General features: G+C 47.6%; 1 long non-coding RNA gene across 1 annotated transcript in view; it reads left to right on the forward strand.

Annotated features, from left to right (window-relative positions):
- Positions 1-16,719: 16,719 nt before the first annotated feature.
- LOC141994346 (uncharacterized) overlaps positions 16,720-18,763 on the forward strand; it is a 34,149-nt gene continuing 32,105 nt past the window's right edge. The window contains exon 1 of the long non-coding RNA XR_012641104.1: positions 16,720-16,870. This is a non-coding gene — a long non-coding RNA (uncharacterized LOC141994346). The remainder of the gene's footprint in view (positions 16,871-18,763) is intronic.

The raw sequence follows: 18,763 nt of genomic DNA on the forward strand, positions 1-18,763 counted from the left end.
TCCCAACCTTTCAGCTGCTCTAAGGTAGGGGAGAAGTAGCAGAGAAATTTCATCTGTGCTGTCCAAGTGACAGCAGGCTGTGTGTTTTAAATTATTATCCTTCCTCTTTTTGCTGCTTTATATTACTGCACTGCTCATGGAATTAACTTAAAAGGCAAGAGTTTCTTCTGAATCTACACAGAAGCCAACCTCCAAGTTCCTCTAATTTCCCCCCCTCAATTTTGAAGCTGTGAATTCTGCTGAACAGAGTTTGATTCAGTTGCTAATGATGGTTTGCTAAGACGCTCCAGTCTCTAGACACAATTTCTCAAAAAGTCCACCCTGAAATTATAGGGATTAATAACTAATAGGCCCTGTGGGAGGTGGAATATGATGGAGAGAAGGATAATTACTTTGCTAAAGAAAAACCTCTGCACAAGACAGGTACGTTATCTTACAGGCAATGACAGGACAAGTTTTCCCCACACCACTTGTCCAATGTGCTTCAACCTTCAGCTGAGGGAATGCTAAATCTAGGGGGAAAGGCTAGGTCAGCTTCCATGGCAAAGTCAGTTCTTGGCCTCTGCCGAAGCTGCCAAAATGGGTACCTAGTGCCAATTAATGCCAAGTAGAGGGGCAATTTTTGTGTTGTGAACAGTTGCACACTGGGAATACCAGTAGACTCCCCAATGATGATTGCAGGCAGGGTTAGTCTCTTTCCCATGTGGGACCAAGTGGTCACTCAGACCACATTCGGTGACATCCATGGGGAAGGCTCTGTATCCTCTTATCAGAATCTATCCACGATTCACACCCCATTTTCAAAGCATTCACACTGGGATCTGAACTCTGCAAAGCAAAGGATCTCTCCGCTCTGATCTACACTGAGGGCGGGGGGATCAATCTAAGTTACACAACTTCAGCTATGTGAGTACTTAGACCTACTCACGGTGGTGTCTTCACTACAGTGAGTAGACAGCTGCTGCTCCCCTGTTGACTCTGCCTGCACCTCTCGCAGTGCTGGAGTACAGGAGTCGATGGGAGAGTGCTAGACTAGACGCGATAAATCGACCCCCTCTGGATCAATCGCTGCCCGCCGATCCGACGGGTAGTGTAGACATACCCCCTTTGGGTACTAATAATTGCATTTAGTCGTGGAGTCAAATTCTGTTCTCAGTGATGCCTGTGTAAACCTGAAGGAACTTGAAAGTCAATGGAGTTACTCCAGACTTAAGAAGGTCTTTGCTACCATTAGGGAGCCATCATCCAGGTAAGACTTCAACAACCACACCCACCCAAACACATTCGCACCCACACAAGAAATCTTGGCATTATCGTGGATCGTTCTCCGCAAACTTCTGCTCAATATGCATCAGCAGTCAAAAAAAGCGAACAGAATGTTAGGAACCATTAAGAAAGGGATAGATAATAAAACAAAATATCATAATGCTACTTTTTAAATCCATGGTATGCCCACACCTTGAATCCTGCATGCAGTTCTGGTCACCCCGTCTCAAAAAAGCTATTAGAATTGGAAAAGGTTCAGAGAAGGACAACAACAAATGATGAGGGGTATGGAACAGCTTTCATAGAAGGAGAGATTAAAAAGACTGGAACTGTTCAGCTTAGAAAAGAGATGATTAAGGGGGATATGCTAGAGGTCTATAGAATTGTGAATGGTGTGGAGAATGTGAATAGGAAGTATTATTTACCTCTTCACATAACACAAGAACTAGAGGTCACCCAATGAAATTAAGAGGCAGCCAGTTTAAAAATGAAGTACTTCTTCACACAGTGCACAGTCAGCCTATGGAACTTGTTGCTGGGGGATGTTCTGAAGGCCAAAAGTATAACTGGGTTAATGAATGAATTTGATACGTTCATAGAGGGTAGGTCCTTTGATGGCTGTCAGTCAAGCTGGTCAGGGACGGAACCCTGTGCTCTGGGTATCCCTGAACCGCCAACTTCCAGAAGCTGGGACTGGATGACAAGGAATGGGTCACTCAAAATTGCCCTGTTCTGTTTATTCTCTCTGAAGCATTTGCTCCTATCCACTGTTGGAATACTGGGCTAGATGGACCATTGATCTGACCCAGTCTGGCTGTTCTTATGTGATACCCAATCTCCATAACCCTCATCCCCAACTCTACCCCTGGAAATGCAGTTCCTTGAAAATTACCGGTAATTGTTTTACTCTCTTTAGTCTACTATGTGACTAAAATCATGGACCATCATGCAGCAGAGGCTGTTCCTCTTAGCTAGGATCTTAGCAGCAGCAGTTACATTACCAAGTCTCCGGGGAAATTTCAATAAATGTGTTCAAATGGAGCACTGTAAAACTGCCTATATTTGCTGTAAAAATGTTTTCACTATGTTTGTTCATTGGCTGCTTAGGGCACTTTTATTTATTATTTTTACGGGAATCATGATGGGACAAAGAGAAAACCCAGAGAAGATGCTTGCAACACGGTACCAAGCGATTCTCTGCAGCACTGAGAAGAGAGCAAAAGATTTCTGGATCCAAGAGGGTATTTGTCATAAAAATTGAAGCTGAAATGGACTCAGGATCACTCCTGATCCACTTCCCATGCAATTGTAGAAATGAGAGGTGCTTACACTGGGTCCTAAGCGGGGACTCCTCGGTGTCCCAAAGTGCCAGGAGGGTGAAAGTTGTCCCGATGTTCCTGTCAGTATCCCAGTGTGGAAGATTCCATTCTGTCCCCCAAACTGACAGTTAGTTCGTATGTTCAGATGGCAGATGTGCCTGGGTTCTATGTATACCCAAAGATAGTATTGGTATCCAGGTAATTGTCCAGTAGCTCCAAGGTCAGAAAGTTATGTCATGTCAAATCTAAATGAGAGCAAAATCCCAGTTCTCCAGTCCCCTCATTTAGATAATCAGGAAAGTGGTAGTTTTCAGGCTCGAGGCTATAAACTCCACCGGACTAGAGATGCTACCTAAGTCAGGAACTTGATGGTGTCTCAGAATGGTCAGGCCTGCAGGACACTAAATGAGCAGCACCTCTCACCACATCAGCAGGCCTCGGGCACCCACTGGGATACGCCACTTAATAAGCCTGCTGCCACACGCTGCACCAGTTTGGCTTTCCTGAATGGATACGAGGTAGAGCATGTGGCAAGAGCCTAACCTTGCATTGATGAAGGCATGGATGACCGTAGCAAGGTCCCTATCCATTGGAATGTGTCACACAGCCCCCTGGCCAGCCCCAGATGGAAAAAAGCCAGTCTGGTCGCCTCTCTAATCCGATTGCCTAAAAGCAACTGGGGATTTAAGAATGGCTCTAAGGCTGGAATGGGAGTGGCCATAGCAAAGGAGCTCCCTTGATCAAATGAGGTCGATATTGTCTCCATCATGTCTATTGGCTGCTTCAGTCTCCCCTGTACAGTCAGTAATAAACGTCCTACTCAGTGGGTGGTGTATGAGTTGTATCCATCTACCTGGCCCTTGCCTAATCAAAAATAAGAGTAAGTGCGCCAGCTGATGTCTTTTTCCCCCCACCCCACAACTGCATAACCCAAAATCATAATTCCTGCACTTGGCATCTTGCCATAAGCATCTGGAGCATGGAGTTTATAGACCCTGCTAGCTGACTGCTGCTTTGTACTTAATGATCTCATGAACATGGAAAGTAACGAACTATAATCCTCAGTGAAGACAGAGGGGCGGGGTTGGTGAGAAAGAAAAGATATTTTCTGTGTTTGATCTTTCAGTGGGCTGGGAATGAAGAATGTAATTAAAGTCTAACTGGATGAGATCAGAAGGCTTTTAAAATTAATAAAATGTGTAATCAACATCAAAACCGATCATATTTAAGAGACAGGCTCTGGAGTGAGACAGTGTTCAAATCACGCGTACATTCTCTCTCTAATTAAGTGAGACTGGACCTGTGACTATATGATACTGATGATAAATAATATAGGAATTAAGGACCTGTACCCACCCACAAACTCCATTAAGTCCCCGATTCAAATCTCACACTCTTTCGACTCTGCTCTAATGCCATTGATTAGAATGGAGTTACCCCAATTTACACTGGTTTAAAGTGAGATCAGAATCAGGCCTATGAGAAAGGATTGTGGCAGAAGAAGAAGATTATGGGATCCTAGCCCAGCTCTGTTGCTCACCCAACATTCAGTGGTATTGGATCTAAAACGCTAGTTTGAGCCTATCTGTCTAGGAAATTTCACTTGTTAAAGACAGACTGCCAGCTCGAAATCTAATCAGTTTTACAAACCATAAGGTTGTAGTTTCAGGTGCTTTACCTGCCCCACAGTCCAGACTCCTGGCCACCTTTTGGGGCTGTACAATCAAATTTTTCTAAAAGGATTTTTCTCTCTCCTGTTGCTTGGGGAAAGCCCCACATAAACAGTAGGGGAGGGAGGGAGTGACTTAGGCCCCAGTCCTGGAACTTCTTATGGCTGGATCCCTAGACCAATGGGGCTCAGTGATGACATGGAGCATGCCCACCAGGAATCAGTTCCAGGATGAGGGAGTAACTAATCATACAGGGGAAACAGCAAAACTGACTAGGCACAAAATCCTGTAAATTCTGCGAAGTATTGCCTACCCCAAATGTTCAAAAATCATGAGTCAGCCCCCCAAAAAATCACAAGATTTGTCTTAAAATCCTGAAATTGAAAATACAATAATTATACATTTTGGGTTCTTTTCATTTGGTTTCTGGTTTCTGAGCCTTTAGGGTGAACTCTGGTCACATTTTCCAGCCTTTCTCCCCAACCACGAGTGCTAGAAACCTCCTTTTTGGTTTAATGAAAGTTGATAGTCTCTCATGCTTCCAGAAGCTGGGGCTTTAAGTAAAACATCAAATATCATGAGACTCACTATAACATTGTGGGAGCTGGCAACTCTCAAACACACTGAAAAAATAAAAACCAGAAAAGATTTTATTTCTCTCTCCCTTCTGGTCAAATTGATCAGACTACAGTGTGGTTTTGAATTTGACAGTGTCCCTTTAAAAAAACAACTCATTTTAATAGTAGCCAGAACAACAATTGCACTAACCCCATTGCCAAATATTTTTAAAGGATACACCTTGGTCCAAAGCAGCTTTGAAACATTTTCATCGGTGAGCTATATTTTCCCTAGCCTATTCCAGTATACCCCCTGCTGGAGGAGTACACTGCTGTCTTATTAAAATCGTAGCTGCTATGGAGAGACATAATAGCTCTGTTTCTGGAAGAGAGGTGCTGAGGACTGTGACAGGCATTTCCAACACCTGCACTGACCCTTTATATTTTAATATACATATTTTTCCATGTTTAGGTTTTGAACATAAGAACATAAGAATGGCCCTACTGGGTCAGATCAAAGATCCATCTAGCCCAGTATCCTGTCTACTGACAGTGGCCAATGCCACGTGCCCCAGAGGGAATGAACAGAACAGGGAATCATCAAGTGATCCATCCCCTGTCGCTCATTCCCAGCTTCCGGCAAACAGAGGCTAGGGAGGGGATAGGACAGGGATGCAATGCCCTAGGCCCCTCTAGGTCCCACTGTCCTTCATTTGCCCTCTCTACTCTCCAGTGGCCGCACTTGGAGGGAGTTCTCTGGGGCAATCGCTCCCTGGCAGAGAGCTGGTTCTTCTTCCTCCCTTCCCCTTGCAAGAGAGGAGAGTCTGGCTGGGACAGGGGCCAGCCTCTCAGGGTATGTCTACACTACGAAATTAGGTCGAATTTATAGAAGTCGGTTTTTTAGAAATCGGTTTTATATATTCGAGTGTGTGTGTCCCCACAGAAAATGCTCGGAGGAGTGCTTCCACAGTACCGAGGCAAGCGTCGACTTCCGGAGTGTTGCACTGTGGGTAGCTATCCCACAGTTCCCGCAGTCTCCGCTGCCCATTGGAATTCTGGGTTGAGATCCCAATGCCTGCTGGGGCTAAAACATTGTCGCGGGTGGTTCTGGGTACATATCGTCAGGCCCCCGTTCCCTCCCTCCTTCCGTGAAAGCAGCAGCAGACAATCGTTTCGCGCCTTTTTTCTTGAATTACCTGTGCAGACGCCATACCATGGCAAGCATGGAGCCCGCTCAGGTAACCGTCACCGTCTGTCTCCTGGGTGCTGGCAGACGCGGTACTGCATTGCTACACAGCAGCAGCAACCCCTTGCCTTGTGGCAGCAGACGGTGCAGTAGGACTGGTAGCCGTCATCGTCATGTCCGAGGTGCTCCTGGTCTGGGCAGACATGGGTGCAGGGACTACATTAGAAGTGACTTGACCAGGTCATTCTCTTTAGTCCTGCAGTCAGTCCTATTGAACCATCTTATGGTGAGCAAGCAGGCGATACAGATTGCTAGCAGTCCTACTGTACCATCTTCTGCCAGGCAGGCAAGAGATGAGGATGGCTAGCAGTCCTACTGCACCATCTTCTGCCGAGCAGTCATGAGATGTGGATGGCTTGCAGTCCTTCTGCACCGTCTGCTGCCAACCAAAGATGTAAAAGATAGATGGAGTGGATCAAAACAAGAAATAGACCAGATTTGTTTTGTACTCATTTGCTTCCCCCCCTCCCACATCTAGGGGACTCATTCCTCTAGGTCACACTGCAGTCACTCACAGAGAAGGTGCAGGGAGGTAAATCTAGCCATGTATCAATCAGAGGCCAGACCAACCTGCTTGTTCCAATAAGAACAATTACCATTTCTTATTGGAACCCTCCGTGAAGTCCTGCCTGAAATACTCATTGATGTAAAGCCGCCCCCTTTGTTGATTTTAATTCCCTGTAAGCCATGTCGTCAGTCGCCCCTCCCTCCGTCAGAGCAACGGCAGACAATCGTTCCGCGCCTTTTTGCTGTGCGGACGCCATACCAAGGCAAGCATGGAGGCCGCTCAGCTCACTTTGGCAGTTAGGAGCACATTAAACACCACACGCATTGTCCAGCAATATATGCAGCACCAGAACCTGGCAGGGCGATACCGGGCGAGGAGGCGACGTCAGCGCGGTCACGTGAGTGATCAGAACATGGACACAGATTTCTCTGAAAGCATGGGCCCTGGCAATGCATGCATCATGGTGCTAATGGGGCAGGTTCATGCTGTGGAACGCCGATTCTGGGCTCGGGAAACAAGCACAGACTGGTGGGACCGCATCGTGTTGCAGGTCTGGGACGATTCCCAGTGGCTGCGAAACTTTCACATGCGTAAGGGCACTTTCATGGAACTTTGTGACTTGCTTTCCCCTCCCCTGAAGCGCATGAATACCAAGATGAGAGCAGCCTTCACAGTTGAGAAGCGAGTGGCGATAGCTCTGTGGAAGCTTGCAACGCCAGACAGCTACCGGTCAGTTGGGAATCAATTTGGAGTGGGCAAATCTACTGTTGGGGCTGCTGTGATGCAAGTAGCCCACGCAATCAAAGATCTGCTGATATCAAGGGTAGTGACCCTGGGAAATGTGCAGGTCATAGTGGATGGCTTTGCTGCAATGGGATTCCCTAACTGTGGTGGGGCCATAGACGGAACCCATATCCCTATCTTGGCACCGGAGCACCAAGCCGGCGAGTACATAAACCGCAAGGGGTACTTTTCAATAGTGCTGCAAGCTCTGGTGGATCACAAGGGACGTTTCACCAACATCAACGTGGGATGGCCGGGAAAGGTACATGACGCTCGCATCTTCAGGAACTCTGGTCTGTTTCAAAAGCTGCAGGAAGGGACTTTATTCCCAGACCAGAAAATAACTGCTGGGGATGTTGAAATGCCTATAGTTATCCTTGGGGACCCAGCCTACCCCTTAATGCCATGGCTCATGAAGCCGTACACAGGCAGCCTGGACAGCAGTCAGGAGCTGTTCAACTACAGGCTGAGCAAGTGCAGAATGGTGGTAGAATGTGCATTTGGATGTTTAAAGACGCGCTGGCGCAGTTTACTGACTCGCTTAGACCTCAGTGAAAGCAATATTCCCACTGTTATTACTGCTTGCTGTGTGCTCCACAATATCTGTGAGAGTAAAGGGGAGACGTTTATGGTGGGGTGGGAGGTTGAGGCAAATCGCCTGGCTGCTGGTTACGTGCAGCCAGACACCAGGGCGGTTAGAAGAGCACAGGAGGGCGTGGTACGCATCAGAGAAGCTTGAAAACCAGTTTCATGACTGGCCAGGCTACGGTGTGAAAGTTCTGTTTGTTTCTCCTCGATGAAACCCCCCGCCCCTTGGTTCACTCTACTTCCCTGTAAGCTAACCACCCTCCCCTCCTCCCTTTGATCACCGCTTGCAGAGGCAATAAAGTCATCGTTGCTTCACATTCATGCATTCTTTATTCATTCATCACACAAATAGGGGGATGACTACTAAGGTAGCCCAGGAGGGGTGGTGGAGGAGGGAAGGAAAATGCCACACAGCACTTTAAAAGTTTACAACTTTAAAATTTATTGAATGCCAGCCTTCTGTTTTTTGGGCAATCCGCTGTGGTGGAGTGGCTGGTTGGCCGGAGGCCCCCCCACCACGTTCTTGGGTGTCTGGGTGTGGAGGCTATGGAACTTGGGGAGGAGGGCGGTTGGTTACACAAGGGCTGTAGTGGCAGTCTGTGCTCCAGCTGCCTTTGCTGCAGCTCAACCATACACTGGAGCACACTGGTTTGATCCTCCAGCAGCCTCAGCATTGAATCCTGCCTCCTCTCATCCCGCTGCCGCCACATTTGAGCTTCAGCCCTGTCTTCAGCCCGCCACTTACTCTCTTCAGCCCGCCACCTCTCCTCCCGGTCATTTTGTGCTTTCCTGCACTCTGACATTATTTGCCTCCACGCATTCGTCTGTGCTCTGTCAGTGTGGGAGGACAGCATGAGCTCGGAGAACATTTCATCTCGAGTGCGTTTTTTTTTCTTTCTAATCTTCACTAGCCTCTGGGAAGGAGAAGATCCTGTGATCATTGAAACACATGCAGCTGGTGGAGAAAAAAAAAAGGGACAGCTGTATTTAAAAAGACACATTTTATAAAACAGTGGCTACACTCTTTCAGGGTAAACCTTGCTGTTAACATTACATACATAGCACATGTGCTTTCATTACAAGGTCGCATTTTGCCTCCCCCCACCGCATGGCTACCCCGTCAACCCTCCCGCCTCCCCGGGGCTAACAGCGGGGAACATTTCTGTTCAGCCACAGGCAAACAGCCCAGCAGGAACGGGCACCTCTGAGTGTCCCCTGAAGAAAAGCACCCTATTTCAACCAGGTGACCATGAATGATATCTCACTCTCCTGAGGATAACACAGAGAGATAAAGAACGGATGTTGTTTGAATGCCAGCAAACATACACTGCAATGCTTTGTTGTACAATGATTCCCGAGTACGTGTTACTGGCCTGGAGTGGTAAAGTGTCCTACCATGGAGAACGCAATAAGGCTGCCCTCCCCAGAAACCTTTTGCAAAGGCTTTGGGAGTACATCCAGGAGAGCCGCGAATGCCAGGGCAAATTAATCCTTTCACATGCTTGCTTTTAAACCATGTATAGTATTTTAAAAGGTACACTCACCGGAGGTCCCTTCTCCGCCTGCCGGGTCCAGGAGGCAGCCTTGGGTGGGTTCGGGGGGTACTGGCTCCAGGTCCAGGGTGAGAAACAGTTCCTGGCTGTTGGGAAAACTGGTTTCTCCGCTTGCTTGCTGTGAGCTATCTACAACCTCATCATCATCACCATCATCTTCTTCGTCCCCAAAACCTGCTTCCGTGTTGCCTCCATCTCCATTGAAGGAGTCAAACAACACGGCTGGGGTAGTGGTGGCTGAACCCCCTAAAATGGCATGCAGCTCATCATAGAAGTGGCATGTCTGGGGCTCTGACCCAGAGCGGCCGTTCGCCTCTCTGGTTTTCTGGTAGGCTTGCCTCAGTTCCTTAAGTTTCACGCGGCACTGCTTCGGGTCCCTGTTATGGCCTCTGTCCTTCATGCCCTGGGAGATTTTGACAAAGGTTTTGGCATTTCGAAAACTGGAACGGAGTTCTGATAGCACGGATTCCTCTCCCCATACAGCGATCAGATTCCGTACCTCCCGTTCAGTCCATGCTGGAGCTCTTTTGCGATTCTGGGACTCCATCATGGTCACCTCTGCTGATGAGCTCTGCATGGTCACCTCCGCTGATGAGCTCTGCATGGTCACCTGCAGCTTGCCACGCTGGCCAAACAGGAAATGAGATTCAAAAGTTCGCGGTTCTTTTCCTGTCTACCTGGCCAGTGCATCTGAGTTGAGAGTGCTGTCCAGAGCAGTCACAATGGAGCACTCTGGGATAGGTCCCGGAGGCCAATACCGTCGAATTGTGTCCACAGTACCCCAAATTCGACCCAGCAAGGCCGATTTAAGCGCTAATCCACTTGTCAGGGGTGGAGTAAGGAAATCGATTTTAAGAGCCCTTTAAGTCAAAATAAAGGGCTTCATCGTGTGGATGGGTGCACGTTTACATTGATTTAACGCTGCTAAATTCGACCTAAAGTCCTAGTGTAGACCAGGGCTCAGACAGCCCCTGGATAGGACTTATGAGCTCAGTCTCTGAAAGTCTGTTGCCCTTTCACGGGCTTTACCTCCTATCTTTCTTCCCGGGGAGTGTTGCTTGGCTGTCCACCAAAGCGGATCTGGAAGCAGTGTGGTCTGGGGCTGTCTTCTGCTCGACTGGCTTGCCTCTGTAAGTAGCAATCACTGCATGGAGCAGCCTTCTTTCTGGTCACCACCCCTTCCTATGGTAAGCTTCCCCCTTCCAGGAGGAACAACCTGTGCCGGTGAGCATCCTGAGTGCAGCAGAGGCCCAGAGAAGCTCATTAGCCACCTCCCAGCCAGTGGGCGGGCGTGGCCCTTCACAGATATACAGAGGAGTTTACTAAAAAGGGCCCGTGTTTGTGTATGCGCCCACAACGAGAGTCTTCGGTGCACAAGGAATCCAGGTCTGTGTCGCTAACGTATGATACCTGATCATCAGTGTTTTCTTTTAAACAGAAAATCTTCCATATTATTACTGCGATGACAGCACAGCTTGCTTATTTCCCCCCGCCTCGAGCTGGGGTGGGGGAGCATATGACACTGGCAGCTTAGCTCAAGACTGCAGGTCGCTGGGATAGGTTGTCCAGTTTAAAGAAGCCTTGTCAATGTCTGACAGATCTTTCTTGTCTCTACCCCTGACCTTTTCAAAGATCAGTGAGAAGGGCATGGGGGAAGGCCCGCCCTGGAAGTCCCATCCCATCCTTTCACCCTGTGGCAGTGAATGGACACTTGAATTTAACCCTGAACAGAGCTTTGTCTAGCAGAGAAAGGATGGGATGCAGTTAGCTATGTTGACTGTCACCTGGTGGGTATACTGGGGGAGAGTGGGATGGAAGGGTATATTTTAGCCTCATTCCACAATTTTTTGTAATGACTAAGAAAAAGGGAATTAAAAAAACCCTGCTCCATGCTAAAGTGGCTATTAAAATGGATACTAAAATGTGTCTGAAAAGTGACTGCAAGGTCGATTTTTGCATTAACCAGCTGATTTTTTGCTACTGAGTCTGCAAATGAAGTCTCCATGGCTTTCTTTCCAGGTCTTTTTTTAAAAAAAAAACTCTTCTGCTGGGGAAATGCTTGTAAATGTCACCTCCTTTTGTCATGCATTTTCTAAGCCCTGATTTTATTTCTTAGTGGGAAATGGACTCGGATCATCTTTGGGTTTGAAGTTTTATTTATTTGGTGCAAGTGAGAAGTTTCATTTTTTTAAACCCTTAAAACAATGAAGACTGTAGAGAGGGCCTTTTTCCTTCTGTGTTTGTACAGCATCTAGCACCCCAGGGGCCTGGTCAATGACTGGGTTCCCAAGGTACTACTGCCATACAAATAATAATAATCATCATAGAATCATAGAACTGGAAGGGACCTTGAGAGGTCATCTAGTCCAGTCCCCTGCACTCAGGGCAGGACTAAGTATTATCTAGACCAGGGATCGGCAACCTTTGACACGTGGCCTGCCAGGGTAAGCCCCCGGGTGGGCCGGGCCAGTTTGTTTACCTGCCGCATCCGCAGGTGTGGCTGATTGCAGCTCCCACTGGCCGTGGTTCGCTGCTCCAGGCCAACTGGGGCTGCGGGAAGTGGTGCGGGCCCCCCATTAGCCTGGAGCAGTGAAATGCGGCCAGTGGAAGTTGCAATCGGCCGACCCACGGACGCAGCAGGTAAACAAATCAGCCCGGCCCACCAGGGGGCTTACTCTGGCGGGCCGCGTGCCAAAGGTTGCCAATCTCTGATCTAGACCATCCCTGACAGGTCCCAACCTGCTCTTAAGAATCCCCAATGATAGATAATGATGATTGATGCATGCCCCCTCATCATACTACGCTGGCCCAACCCTGCAAGGAACCAAATTCCAGGAGACAGGAACTCAGCACCTCTCAAGAGGTGATCAGCACCGTTGCAGAAAAGTCCTTGTGTTACTGCAGACAACTATAATAAACTGATCTTAAAGAACCCGTCCTCCCAACCTAATCTGCCTACAACACCCAGAACAAGCATTCTCTTCCCCTTCCCGCTGTCCCCTGACAAGTATCCCACCTTCCTTCTATCTACTGAATGCTGGCCAGCACCCTGACCCACTCCTCCCCAGCCGCTGTCCAGTCCTCCCACTCTGCACTGAAAATCATCCGGACTCCCTTCCACCTCCTGCCCTTGACATTCATTCTGCCCCCTCCCAACCCTGCCATCCCCTGAACATCCCCCCTCGTGGCATTAAAGGGGTTACATGATCAATAGCAATTCTGGTCGACCAAAAATGAGCCGGCTCTCCTCTTCCTTGGAAGTGCAGCCACTAGCAACCTCGGAGGGAGGGGGTTTTGATTCTGCAGCTGCATCTATGCACTTCAGAGGTGGTGAGAGGGTCAGAAAGCCACAGATCTTGTCATTTGCATTGGGCTCTATGTCTATAATCAATCCAGAGCCCCAGGAGGTGATTAAACCAGTGACAAGTGCATGGGCAAAATAAAGCTATCAGTGATTCGATGGCTCCAGCAAATCCAAAATGCTGTTACATTCTTCCAAGGCCTAGTTTCTTCTCTGGAAAGACAGAGCTACACTTATTGGTAATGCTGGCAGAGTAAGAGTCAGTCAAGGTTTATTTCAGAATTCACACTTTAGGAAAAACTGAACTGAGGTTCCCCACCACCGCAGCAAACAAGGTTTGTTGCAAACAGATTAATCCAAGTGGTTGTTTAGCTGCTAGATGAGATAATCTCAGATTTGCTGGTTTACGATGTTCAGCCACAGGCTGCACTGGGCGGCTGGGAGAGGGGAGATGAGGAAAACGGACATAAAGTTAACAAATGAACAAACTCCTGTTAAAGTAAATGGAGATGTCCAGTGATTTCTGTGGGAGTTGGATGGGACCCACAGTAATAGGAGGCAAGGAGCAGTCTGAGTTTTAATTGTAAACATTTATAAGACATCAGGCTCCAGGAAGGGTGGAGAGTGTTTTACTGCCATCACAGATCCTCCTTCAAGTCCCTTCTTACAATCCACCTCTTCCATAACGCAGTTACAAAACTGCCTTCTGGTAAAAGCTAGGCAAATGGCCAGGTGCGGTCACTGTGGCCATTGCAACTCATTGGCTGTGACTTGTGTTCCCAGCTGGCCTGTACTAAAACATCCTGTAACCTTTGGCATGTCGCCACCTGTCCATGTGTTTGTTTCCTCCACCTGTCATGTCTCAGCTTTCAGTCACCCGCAAGCCCACCCATAATGCGAACTGTAGCGTGGCCACGCTCAAGCATTTCACAATCCCATGAGTCGATCACCCAAAGATCATAGGACTGGTTTAAAAATCATGAGAACTTGCTTAAAAATAATCGTTTTTGTTTTGGGGTTTTTTTGGGGGGGGTTGTTTTTAAATGTTGGGTTCTTTTTACTTGCCTTCTGATTTCTGTGCCTGTTCTTTATTCTTTTTGTTTTTTAACAATGAAAACTGAGATTCTCATGTAATCCCTTGATTCCGGCAGCTGGCGCTTTAAGAAAAATACCAAATATCATGAGACTTACGACCTAATCACAAGAGCAGGCAGCAGTGTAACTGCTTTCTCTTGGCCATAGTTTCGTTGCAGTGAATGGCTCTTGTCCCTTTCACTTCGACCCCTCAGCAGTACATTTCTGTGGGTCATTTCTGATGGTCACGAGCTCTGCAGGGAAATGCTTGCCTCGTGCACTGTTGAAGGAACAGCCTTTGAAACCATCCATCTTTTTCTTCACGCTGTGAGTGCAGAGCTGAGCCAAGTGACTTAGACAAAAGTTCTTCATGTACATATGCCTGCAGTCAATTTCAAAGTGGTAATTAACATGTAATGTCTCAAAGGTGGCCACTTCACTGAAAAGCTTAGTCATAGCTTGGCAGGGTTTAGATAATTTGAGTTTGTATGAGCCAGACAGATCGAGTTTGTCTTACCATGGACTGTCTCAGCTTAGTCATTGTTGCTTAAAAGTTTTTAAGTTTTGCTATCCTATCTATCTATCTTGGATGTGTCTGCAAATATAATACAATGGATTTTTTTCTACATTTGGAAAAAAGTGAGAAAAAAATATATACAGATTTGCTGTACATAGAAATATGGTTGCTAGATCTCGCTGAGGCCCTAAGTCATTGGCTCTAACCTCTTCAGAACAAGTAAACAGGGAATCTGTGAATTAATAACCTCCACTGACCTCCAAGCCTTTACATGTGCAAACATCTGATGTGGGAGTGAATCTAGTAATCCACTTTACCAACTGGAAGGCACTGTGCTCTCTTTGATAACGGCAAATCTTTGGCCCAGGCCGAAATAAATAAATACATTAATCAAATGAAAAGAGGAGGAAAAGAAAACAAATCCCAGTGATGGGTGAAGAGCAAATTCACATGATTGAGGGGAAGAACAATGTCTTTAAAAACAGACTGCTCTCATTTGCAATTATTGGCTGCATGACGTATTTGGTTTATGCATTTCTGTGGAAGGGAGATTTTTTTCCCTCTCCCCCCAGGGATCACATGAGCTTTGTCAAAACAGTGACTCAGAGTTTCGCATTGTTGCGGGGCTCTCATTTTGTTCTCCATTCATCAGAGACAACAATTTCCCCCCAGAGTGCAATCGGGTTTCTAGCTTTCATTTGCCAGCCCTTCTGAAGTTACTATGAAGCATCCACGGGTGTTGATGTATCTATCCATCTTGTCATGGGGCCTCTGAGTGCCTTAATGAGCCACAGAGTTATGGAACAATAATTATAGGCTGATCTGCTCATGTTGCCTATAGTTAAAGGTATTTCCATTATAAGACCTTGTTCTCAGTTGCTTATAGCTTTGCTGAACTTCAGCTGTTTGGGCTGAAATTTCCCATGCTGGATCTCCTTTTCCCACCCCTGAACGTTTAAGCTAAAACGGCTCAGCCATTTCCAAGAATGAGGGGAGGGTAAAACAAACATTGTTTTGCCCATGTTAAAAAAAAACATACAACTTTTTTTTTCACTGAGCTGTTCTAGCACCTCTACACTTTGGAGCAGTGTCTTGACGTTTGGCATGAGGATCCCCTGATGTCAAGGGTGTGCCTTTTGCTGCCCCCATGAAAATCTGCCCAAATTTGGCTAAGTTATGAGCCTCTGGAAAATCTCAGTTCCCACATGGCTCAGTAGAGATTTATTAGAGACTGACAGTGAAATTCTCTGAAGATCCCATCTGCACTGAGCATGGTCCAGTCCAGGGCTGCAGGGGCTGAGCAGGATTTTCCCTGCAATTGCACCTCATGTCCTATAGGGAGTGCTTGTGCCGTCAGGCACCAGAACAGAGAGCAAGGGCTTTATCTCGCCAGTGCTCACAATGCTCCCACGCTGGCACCCAGGCAGTGAAGGAAAAGAAGGGAGTGCTATGATTTCAATGCGGAGGGGTGAGGAAGTGGAGAGGGGATGGGACGAACAGAAGCAAGGGGTTGCAGGAGCCAGAGGATAGGAGGAAGCAGAGGGGCATAGGAGCAAGGGCCAGGGAGGTGACTGGGAGGGTGTACAGGTGCAGAGGTATACAGGTGCAAGAGCCAGAGTTTGGTGGAGGGGTTGGTTAGGCTGGAGAAGGGCAGAAGCTGTGGGGTTAGATGGGGAGTAGGAGTGAGGATTGAGTAGGAGGAGGGGGGTGAGAGGAGCCAGTTGGTAGGGTTGGGGGGGTCTATAAGAGGAAAAGAGAATGGGCTCAGGGGAAGAAGTGTCTATAACCATGAGATAACACTCTCCTGGAGAATCTGGAACTGAACCCAGGAGTCCTGAGTCTCTGCATTACTCCATTGTCAGCAATATTGTGAAACCCCCTGGCAAAGTGTGTGCCTCATCCCCTCTCAGGACTGGTCCACATAGAAGATAACAGCCTACTATTGCTACCAGTTACTTTGTTAGCTCAAGCGGTAGAGTTCTGCTGTGGATCTGAAAGCCCAATCCAGGAATTGACCCAAACTGAGGGTCAGTATGGTTTCATATGAGGAAATTTCGTATTTTTCATATTTTAGGGCTACAGAGTCATCCTCTCAGACGTTAGGAAATGCCATGTGATGAGGCGTACAAACCTGCGCCAGCTAGCTGAGGGTTAAGGATCTGCTCTGAGCTAGAGCAGCCCCACCCAGCCGAACCTGTAGGGCCTGCCTGGCCTGGAGGGAGGAGGTAAAAGGCAGCAGCCCAGCTCTGTGGGTGGTAGGCTGGGGAGAGAACTGGCCTTTAGACCTTGGCTCCCGGGGAGGAGTTGGCAGAAGGCTGGAACTGCTCAGGTGACCACTGCCCGTTGATCCCTTTCCTGAGAGTTCTGATGCTGAACCAGCTGCACAGACTGTAATAGAGACTTAAAGAGGCACGGATCGAGGGTATGGCCCTGCAGGCTACGTCTACACGGTGATAACAGACCTGTGGCATGGCCATGGCTGGCCCAGGTGAGCTGACTCGGGCTTTGGGGGCCTGGGCGGTAGGTCTATAAACTTGCAGTGTAGACATTCAGCTCAGGCTGGGGTCGGGACTGTGGCACCCCACAAGTGGAGAAGGTCTCAGAGCCAAGGCTCCGGCCTGAGCCTGAATGTCTGTACTGCAATTCTGAGCCCCGGGAGCTGACTCAGCTGACCCAGTCTTGCAGTTCTGCATGACTTCTGCAGACTGGGCTGGAGGGCTACAACCCCCAGGGGGCCCTGTGGGAGGCCAGCTCTGTGACCTGCCTGTATTAAGGTTACCTGTGCAACTTGAATTCGGCCGTTTGTGCGTATGCATTGCGATACAGTCTTTGATTACAAGATCCCATCCTTTCTTCGTACGTGATGCAACCACAGAACAAAAGATCCAAACATCTTGGAAAATGACCTAAAATAAATGAAATTATTCAATAGAACAAATTATTTTCTTTGCATAAAAGAGAAAATATTCCCCTTATTTCCCAGCAATGAGATTTTGTTAATGAAATCTCGTGGTAATAGGCTAGATAATGGCAGAGTTTAGCCTAAAGGTGCTATTTTCTAACTGGTAATGTCGGTGAGATTATACATAATCAGGGCTGGTGATGAAATAATGAGACCTAATTTTGCATTATTTATGCTATTCCATCTAACAGTCATAGGTAGCAACAGCCGTTCAGTCTGCCCTTACAGGTCTTTTATTGTATTAAGTATGTAATCCCTCCAGAGAAACCTTTCCATTTAAAGGTACGTTGACGTTTATGGCAGACAGTGTATGGAATACAGACACTGCGCACCCAGCGAGCCCAGGTATCAATAGCAGCGAGGCACTGCTTATGTGAGTGGAGCAGAGTCGAGTGTGCTACACACCTGAACCCCAGGTTACACACCCTACAGAGCTCTCTACACATACGAGTTGTGCCTCCCATGTCTCCACTGCTCTTTGTAGCAGTGTAGTGGCCCACTGCCTTCCCCCCTGCTAGAGCCTTTCCTTGCCTCAGGGAAAGGTTTGCTGCCGGGGCCTTTCCCCGCTGCCGGAGCCTTTCCCTGGGGCGTGTAGCTACACACCTAGTGGTTGTGCTTTCAGCACAGACTTGGCCCTAGAAACCTCTTCTTGGTCAAACACAAAGGAGAGAGAGAGAGAGAGATCTCGTCAACTCGGCTCTTCTCAGCTCATGGCAGGACAAAGCCCAATGGGTTGCTGCTCTCCATTCCTTCAGGCTGAAGGGTTGAACCAGAACCAGCCACATTTCAACAGAGCAGAACCTGAAGGAATAGCAAGGACCTCAGTGGGGTAGGGGCTGTCTTTTTAGTCTGTGTTTGTACATCATCTGGCACAATGGAGTCCTGGTCAATGACTGTTAATTACTACTACTAATCATAATCATGATCTTACCGCCCAGAGCAATCCTGCCAGGACATTCATTCCTAAGAGTGTTGCTCAGAAATCCTTTGGCCAGATTCTCAACACATACACAGCTCCTCTTTCCTGTTCCGGTGTTGCAAAGGGCCCATGAAGCCAGCTTAACCAGCCAGTTGATAATCCTCCTGATGTAAGAGATTTCCTTCTAACTCTTACTTCTGTCTGTCTTATGTCTACTCCTTAGACGAACCACATATGCTGCCCCCCAGTAGAGCGAGATTTCCTCCAAAGTCTTTTTCAATAGAGAGACACTGCAGAACTTCCTCCTGCACTGGACACTTGTCTAATAGAGCGGATGGAAAAATACCAATTAATTTTGGGGGAAATTGTGAAACGTTCCAGGTTTTGGTTTTTGTTGACATTTCCCCAATTTTTTTTCCCGGCCATCCCTGCCTCCCCCCCACCCCCAAACTAGGTTTTTAAAAAATGTTTTTGGATTAAAAAAAATAAAAAAACTGTTA

Source organism: Natator depressus, chromosome 10 (genome assembly GCF_965152275.1).
Source record: "Natator depressus isolate rNatDep1 chromosome 10, rNatDep2.hap1, whole genome shotgun sequence".
NCBI classification, from domain to species: domain Eukaryota; kingdom Metazoa; phylum Chordata; order Testudines; family Cheloniidae; genus Natator; species Natator depressus.